Raw genomic sequence first — 9,042 nt, forward strand, 5'->3', positions numbered from 1 at the left:
ATCAGGTAAACTGAGTGATACGAAGGGAGACGAAAAGAGACGAAGAGGGACGGCGGGAACCGAAGAGTGGAGAGAGACGAAGATATACGAAGACAGGCGGCGGGAGACAAAGAGAGACAGCGGGAGACTGCGATTTAAGTAAAGTGACAGACACACATTGAGAATTTAGATATAGTTAGATAGATTTAGCGTTTTGAAGATTCAACTATGATGAAGAGAACTCTGAACAAGTTCAAGTTAAGTTCAAGCTATGAGCTTGTTTTTTGACATGGAGGAGGAGGAGGAGCCTGTGATGTTGCCCTCTGTGTCGTAGTTGACAGAAACTGCTTTGAAGCGTGGCACAGATAAAGACAGAAAAAACAGATTTTTGTACATGATGTGTATATTGTATTATATTTATAATAACACTTTTGCCTTATCAGAATGAAATCCCATGTACATTATTTAAGCTTTTAAATGTTTTGTTGTGCCTACTCTGTGTCACTGTTGACATAACTTGAGAAATTAGGAAAACAAGCCTATGGATACACCTGTTATTTGTTCATAACATTTGTATATAGGTTCATGCTACCTCAATCAAACTTTCACATTATCATAGTGACATCCCATGTATATATTTCCAGCTTTCAAATGGTTTCGTTGTGTATGTTTGTGTTACCTATATGAAAAATAATATCATTTTCAAAATCTGTTTTTACGATTTTTTGTGATTTTGGGTCCAAAATATTCATATAGTATCTCAAAATGAAATAAATAACTATCAGGTTATATAAGTGAGGTTGGCCTTAAAAAAAGATACCAAACATTGACATGCCAAACATTTCTTAATGGGGTTTAGTAAGACAAATCAAAAGTATGCGAAAACGGCCAAATTAGCCCAGGACTCCAAAGGGTTAACCTGTAATGATGTAACAGCTTGGACCTACTTGACACCGCTTCTTTGCACCCCTTACAACTCCACATTCCCTGCACGGAACCCTGTAACATAGATAAAGATAATGGTTAGTCTTTATTAAAAGTCAATTTGCTATAGAGGAAAAATTCATCTGTCTAGCTAAGTTCAACACAAATGATGGCAATCTTCTAACACTTACAAATCGATGGATAGGTAAAAATGAACAACCACTGAATGTGTTTTCCACATGTTTATATTTTTGTTAGATTATATATACTTTATTGATCCCAATTGGGGAAAATGACCTTCCACAGCAGCATGTACACAAGTAGAAAATAAACTATTATTAACAGCAAATATAAACATCTATATATTACAAAATAATTCAAGACTTAAAAGTAAAATACAAATAAGGAAAGCAAAATATATGTATATAAAAATGTTGACAGTGATGACTCAATAGTAAAATAAACATATTGGCAGTGATATTCAAATAAGATGTGCCACAGAAAGACTATTATTGTGCAGGGGTTTCTGTGCTAGCCAGAGATGAGTTGTGATACTTTGTCAGTAACTGAACTCTTTTTTACTTTCTTTGAAAATGTACCTCAACAAGTAACAAAATGCAGATTCAGTTTCAACACAGTTGAAAATAAATATAATAGATCTTACCAATATAGAATCTTTCTGTGTGGGCCTTTCAGTGGTAAGTGGTAAAGAGGATGATGAACCTATGAAGGAAAACATTTAGAATCAGTGGATTTAAGATAAATGACTACAAACAATTATAACAAAAGCACATGGAATATATATAATACATACTTAAATATAACAAGTCCTCCTCTCTGCTCGTGTGTGTGTGTGTGTGTGTATGTATGTAGGGTGTGTGAGACAATGCCAGTGCTAGCTAGATAACTAACATTAGCTAAACATAGCGTCATGATGAAGCGAATGTCACGGTTCAAAGCTGTGTGGCTAGGTTAACTAGCAAACTACTTGCATTACGTGCAGTTGGCGGTAGTTAAAGTGTGCTGGCAACCAACACGAGTGAAGCCGTGCAGCCTGTCCGTCGTCCCTGACTTTATGTTAAATCGGCAAAACAAAACTTCAGCCGCTGGCAGCACACATATCCCCACATTATCTCATATTTGTTCAGAACATGAATAATAATCCTTGTCACAGACGGTCCTTGGCATGCGGAAAACAGTCGCTGTTTTTTAAAAGTTTATATGACGTTATTTTAAGGGTGGAAAGGGCACCAACAACTATACTGTAGCTTAGCCCGATCCGATCTCCATTCAGAAAATGGCTGCTTTAAAGTGTTTTGCCTGCAGTTTTGTAACTACACTTCCCACAGTAGTCAATCATGGTTTAAATTAATCGGTGTCAGTATGTTGTTGATTCGGCCTCATTGTTATACGTTTATTACAATGAAATCACGGCAAATAAGCGAAATAAATGCACTTACTTTGACCGAGACCGACTCACATACACACGCGCGAGTACAATCACAAACACAGCTACACGTGCGCCATGCCCGACACAGGCATGGCGCACGTGATCACACAAACGCCACAGCAGTAACCGCAAAAGTGAAGCAGAATGAATACTTTCTCCACCTCTGCCAGTAACAATGGCCTGAAACCATAGCCTGTATATATTAGCCCAATTAGCGGGTATGGTGATAACGAAATGATTCTTAATACATCTATCATCAATGCTAATGTCAGCGCTAGCTTGATGGCTAACATTAGCAATACATGGTGTCATGTATATACATACGTCCCCATAATTGTAACACACCGAACGAACACAGCACTATATTGGAAAGGGGTACAAACATGTATTGAGCAGAAACATTACATTTAATTAACTTACTTTTGGAGTCTCTCACAGAGGTTGGCTTTGTGTAACCAACTGATACTTTTCGCGGTTGTCGACACCTCTTCTTCTGTACTTTTTTTCGGCAGTTCCTGAGGACCAATCACAGCTCCGGACGCCATTTGAAAATATACTTCATTTCCGGTTCTAACCACACTCGATTACATTGATTAAAATGTTTCAATGAAATCACGTTCAGTCAAAGCGATTTAAATACGTAGATTTAACATTCTCAATAAATAAATGAAGTCTGCTTAATGAAATCACATTCAGAGACAAAACATGAACTAATTCCGTTGCATTTACTGTTTTATTTGTGTAAATTCAAAGCACCCCTATGTCCATTTTTTTCAGTGTAACCCACGGCAGCTCTTTCCCTCAAGAACGCTAACGAAAAAGCTCTATAATGGCAGGCAAACATTTTTTACATGACTTCTTTTCTAAAAAGAATATAATTCACAAGAAGAAAGAGACTAGCAGCACCAAAGCTACAAGTGAAGCAGCTACTAGTAGTAGGGTGGCCATTTCCATAACACCAAAAAGGAGGACACTTTGGGATTATCTTTTAGTTTTTATCCTGGCTTCACTGAATCCTTCACGCTCAAAACACAATAAGACTCTAGTGTACTAACCACAAGTTGAATGTCTATTTACGATACTTTTGCCCTTTCCTGGCTGCTTCCAAGAGTTTTTTGTTTGTAAGGAGTCTCTGGTACATGTCTGTGCACTCAAATGTGAAGTTGACACAAATTTGCAGCTCTGCCTTGACACTGTCCACATCCAGACAATTTCTCTCATTTCTCCATGCTGAGGTCATCATTGAGAACACACGTTCTGTATGTGCATTGCTACATGGGATGGAGAAGATGTAGGCGCTGATCTTCCTCAGATTCACAAGTGGGACTTCTGCTTTGGAAAACAGTTTCAGATACCGCTCCTCACTGTGGCATCCTTCCATTTCTGAAGAGCTGAGAATAGCTTCCACCATGCCATATTCCTCATAGAGTCCATCCATGTCAATGTCTTTCAGGCTGCAGGCTTGGACTGCATCACTGTATTCTCCATAGGACACAGCAGTTGTGAGGCCAAGCTTTGACACTTTACTATGAAAGCTGTTCTCAGAGAAGTCATACCTTTCACTCACGTATTTCTTGGCTCTTTCATAGAAAACAAGAAAATCAGCCTCACATTTCTTAGCCAGATCAGGGGTTAGCTGCTTGAGTTTGTTGTTCACAGCAAAGCCAAAAAATGTGTCCTTTAACCTTCTCTCAAGTTTCCCTTTCAGTTCAGTCATTACCTTAAACACAGAGGTTATGCTGAATGATTTGGCCTCAAGTGCTTCAATGCAGTCTGAAAACACTTTCAGAATGTGACTGAGGAAGAGAAAATACATCTCAGATACTTCGTTGCCATCCTCTCCAAAGCATTTCCACAAAATCTTGGAGCATTCCTCCTCACCTAGACTCTGAAAGTAGCTGGTCAGGGGTCTCCAACACTTCAGGATTCTGTCAATAGATGGCAGCAGAGACAACCATCGCGTGACAACGTGCCGCAGCAGATTGCATTCCTCCACTTCCACAAACTCGCAGAATTCCTTCAACTGCGCCGTTCTGCTAGCTGAGATGCTAAAATGGCTATACACCTTAAGCACAACATTTTCAATGTCAATATCCAAGTTGCTTGCTGCATATCTTGTTGCATTGTGCAGAATATGGGCTAAACAGTTTGCAGCGAGCACGTCTTTTTGAGCCTGTTTCAGTTTCTGATAAACACTGTTGTGTTTTCCATAGTTAACGCTGGCGTTGTCTGCTGCATATGCTGACATTTTTTTCACATCTAGTCCAGACATCTCCAGTTTAGATAGCAGCTGATTTGTTATAGCTTCCGACTTTTCGTTGCTATCACTGTAAAAATCCAACAGTGCATGTTGCACGCCCTCCTCAAAGTGAAAATATCTCAGTACAATGGGGAAACACTTGATCGTACCTTTGTTTGATGCATCACTTGCCACTGAATAATGCAGTTCATTTTCTTTTATGTAATCCACATGCGTCTGGACAGAGTAGGGTGCTAGGATATTTTCGCACAAAGCTTTGGCTTTTGTTTTTCCACAGGTCATCCCTTTTGCTATTGATGAGTCGTTGTAGATTGTGCGATCAACTTTTATTCCACAGTCTACACTCCTGTATGACTGGTGATGCTTGACGGCATGATAAACTTTACAAAGTTCTGCTGCGGAGATTTTGTCATCTTGAGGCGATGAAGCTTCACGGAAAAACGATAAAAGTGAAGAGGCACCTGCGCTTTGATCGTTGCTTTTGTGCTTATCTGTGTTAGCATGTCTGTCGACAGCACCTTTTCCTTTGCTACTTACGTCCACATCGCAACGACACAACGTGCAAAAAGCATGGAAGTCGTCCTTTCGGCTTTTTGTGAGGAATCCATGCTCTTCCGACCATTCAGGATTAAATGAAGTCTTTCGTTTCGGCATTTCTGCGGTTTAACCTACCGCTAACTAGGCGGAGTTGGCTCATGAGCTAGTCTGCTAGCGCTAACGTCACTCTGTGCCACAGTGCCATGCCGTGAACGTGACGTCAAGAAGCACATGGCTAATTGTTTACGTTTATTAACCAATGAAATACAAGATATTTATTTGACATCACATTCAGCCAATCATTTGTAAGACCACAAGTCTTACAGGGATATATACTTACACATAACTTATTTTTTGTATTTCTTTGTATAATTGTCTATTTTTTTTTTATACCCTAAAAGTATAAAATGGGGATCACCTCAAAAGGAGGACAAATGAGCGTCCGGCTCAAGGCTGCGCCGGCAGACGGACACAGACATTGAAAACCGGACTGTCCGACCTAAAACCGGACGGATGGCCACCCTAACTAGTAGGCTATTACATCATCAGAAGAGCCGCCTAGACGTGGATAATGCTAGCACTAACGTTAGCGTTAGCTGCGCTAGCAACGTTCCCCTGGCTAGATCAAGCTCACCTTTCCCAGATGTATGGACGGAGGAGATGTGGCGGAGGAAACAAGAGGCATACCCGTGGATAGACTGCAAAGCTGGGAAACTGGGCTGCAAAGTTTGTTCATCCATTTCGGATTTATCGGTCTTCAAAACGCAAGGTGTGTGTGTGTGTGTGTGTGTGTGTGTGTGTGTGTGTGTGTGTGTGTGTGTGTGTGTATTGAAGTATTAAAGTAACGTGTAGTAACGTGCAGACAGTTTAATACAGGGTATTTCTGGTATATTCATTTTAATGTCACCTGATATATGGGATGTGTTTTAGACTTGAATGGACGAGTCAATTTTTTCCTCTTAATTATAGAGGTTTTTTATATATATTCCTAAAATAATGTCCCATTTTAAGTGGGAGTAGATTAGCGCAATTGTCTTTTCTTCCACTTTTTGTGTTATAATCAAAGAGGTGGACGCGCGGAGCAGAGGTGAACCTTCCAACCACTCAATTGGGTGGTGCACCAACAGTGTGTGTGAAAAGCAGCGCTGTTTGCTTATTTGCAATGTAGGCTAGGCCTAATCAGAATAATGTCAAGTCCAGATTCAATAGGCGCGTTCACACCAAGTACTTTTCCCACAAAGGTTCCTGAGAACTCTTTAGTTCTCATGAACTAAGTACAGATCGCGTTCACACCGGAAATTAGTTCCTGGGGGTGGATTAGGCAAATGAAGCCGCTGACGTCACTTCTTCTTCTTCTGCTTTGGATTTACTGGCAGGCCCCAAACAACTTCACGGCGTATACTGCCGTCCAAAATCCCCGGCCGGAAGTCCCCGGAGTTAGGGACTGGCTTCAGTAGAAGCTGCTGGGACTCCCAGCAGCTTCTACTTCCGAGTAAACGGCCAGAACGCCAACACCTCCTCATCTCCAACGCTCCCATGTTTTATTTTGAGTTGTCATAAGTTAGTCTCTCCGCGTTTCTGCGCTGGGCTAATGCTAATGCTAATAATGCAATGCGAGGATAATAAAATGGCGGCTTCAGAAACATTTTTGGGAGTTTGATGGGGCGTGGTTTGCATTCCACCCAGCCAATCAGACACAGGAACCTTTTTCTCAAACAGAGTCCCTGCTCTCTAGCAGGGACGGAAAAGGGGCTAAAAAAGGTTCTCTAGAACTAATTTAGTTCCTGGGACTTTTGGGTGTGAACGCAACTAAATCGTAGTTATCAGGAACCTTTCTGGGAAAAGTACTTGGTGTGAACGCTCCTAATGTTGTTTGCATAAGTAGGCTATATTTTTCGTTTTGTTTATTTAATAAGTTAATTTCAGGACAACTTTGGGAATTGTGTTTGTTTGTTATGACTTTTAAATAGATTGAGAGAGAGAGAGAGAGAGAGAGAGAGAGAGAGAGAGAGGTCTGCTCAGTTGCAATACTGTAGCTTGTGCAACTGAGGCCTATACATTGTTTATGTAACTTATGTGCCATTGTGTCCATGGTTTTGAGTCTGTGTGTGTGTTGAGCGCAGCGCCGTCTGCTTTTTGCAGTACAGTAACTAAAGTAGGACTAAGCATACCGGTAGTTTCTGTGGACCTGTCTGCCCGTTTTGTGAGTGCACTGCGCGCGTGCGCACTTCTGTGGCATTGTTTGGGATTACCTAATTAAAATAGCTTCCCCCCAGTAAAAAAATCCCCACTACACCACTGGGTATACTCCGAACCCCCCTAGCATGTTTGGACCTCAGTATTTAGGAAACCCTGGATACGGCCCTGGTTGCAATGGATTGCATTAAAATTACCCCTTTCAAACATGCACAAGCTCAGAGGGTATAGAATGATGCCTACAACAACGAGTTTAGAGACTAAAAGGTGCCATGAGGACAAGACTAGAAGCAAGTGTGTGTGTGACAGGTTTCTGTAACAAGTCCCATCAAGGCTAAGGTAAACGATCACCGTTTGAAACATGCTTATGCTCAAATAGTATAAACATATGCCTACAACAACTTGAGTTTAGACCATAGACTGTATATATAAATGGACGTAGGGTCCGTGACGTCACCCATAGGATTCTGCAGAGTTGCAGAGAAGCTCTTAGTAGGCGGAGTCGGCCACTAACGGCTCGACAGTGACGTCAGAGTTCAACTCCCGCCTGCTCCAGCCTGCTCCAAATAAGGGCAAAGAGGCGGAGCCGAGGCGGGACCTGCTGCCACCCAGCGCCGTATAGACTGAGAGTTACGTCATCTCCGTTCACTCCAATGGACCACTTTTTTACAGCAATGGCGGATCGTGGAGCCTCTCAATCGTTCCCCGGAAGTTAGCGCCAAGGCTAGCAGGGCTGTAGAGTTGCAGCATAATAGAGAGGCGAAGTCCCTCCCCTTCCGGGAGCCTCCATGGGACCCCGGAAGCGGAAAATTATACATTGAAGTCAATGGAGAGAGAAAAGTTATCTTTTGATCCCGTTTGAATTGTGCCACGAATGACACATATGATGTTTGTCAATCTTAAACAATCATTTCCATGCAAAAAAAGTCACAGTTTGTCGTAAAAATGCTGAAATATAAGACTATGAATAATACGCAACTAGAAAGACTACAAATCCCAAATGCATTCTGGGTCGCGTAAGTGATGTCATAGGCGATAATGCTCCAAGACTGGTTGTGACTCGCAAAGCAAAGAGGAAGAAGAAGACTGATTTATTCCCTCCAATAAATATAAGAGATTGCTCCAATAAATTCACTTTTACAAGATGCCTGTGTGCTTTGTACGAGGTTGTAATCACAAAAGAGATCATACCACTTGCTCGTTCTATCGCTTCCCGTCTGATGAAAGGACCAGGAGTCGTTGGACCAAACATATCAGGTAATATACATGTTTTGCATGGAACATAGTCAAGTTAGCTACCTAGCTAGTAGCGAGCATGTTAGTTAGCATTATATTACATTACTTAGCCTTGTCATTTGTATTAGCCTTAACATGAAGTAAACCAAAATGTTAAACAGTAAGAGTAGTCATGATGGTAAGTATTTTGTGAAACATTTGAAGAGTAGCCTATCGCCCCCTCCACCAGGTGCTAAGGGGGCGGGAGGTAGGCTAACGCCACATTAGTATCAGCGATCTTTTCTACTTAATGCTATCTGCACAAATGGTTAACATTGAACATTAAAAGATCAGCCAGTTCAGGGAGAGTCGAAGGAAGGAAGGAAGGCAGGCAGCTTTGCATGACATTCTTCTGGACGTGTTTCATTGTGATGATAGTGAGAGTGAGTCAATCTGTTTGTTGGAAAGACAGTAGTTGAGT

General features: G+C 41.3%; 1 protein-coding gene across 10 annotated transcripts in view; it reads right to left on the reverse strand.

The window, feature by feature from the left end:
* Nucleotides 1-2,948, reverse strand: part of LOC307034086 (uncharacterized protein) — a 74,947-nt gene extending 71,999 nt beyond the window's left edge. For 9 of the 10 annotated variants that reach the window (XR_013806751.1, XR_013806752.1, XR_013806753.1 and 6 more), the window contains exons 1-3: nt 2,774-2,948; nt 1,568-1,626; nt 927-978 (exon numbers count right to left, since the gene is read on the reverse strand). The gene's annotated coding sequence lies outside the window, so the exon portion shown is untranslated. The remainder of the gene's footprint in view (nt 1-926; nt 979-1,567; nt 1,627-2,773) is intronic. The other variant, XR_013806759.1, reaches the window with a different exon arrangement.
* Between the last annotated feature and the right edge of the window lie 6,094 nt (nt 2,949-9,042).

The sequence above is a fragment of the Notothenia rossii genome, assembly GCF_949606895.1.
Source record: "Notothenia rossii genome assembly, chromosome: 3".
NCBI classification, from domain to species: Eukaryota; Metazoa; Chordata; class Actinopteri; order Perciformes; family Nototheniidae; genus Notothenia; species Notothenia rossii.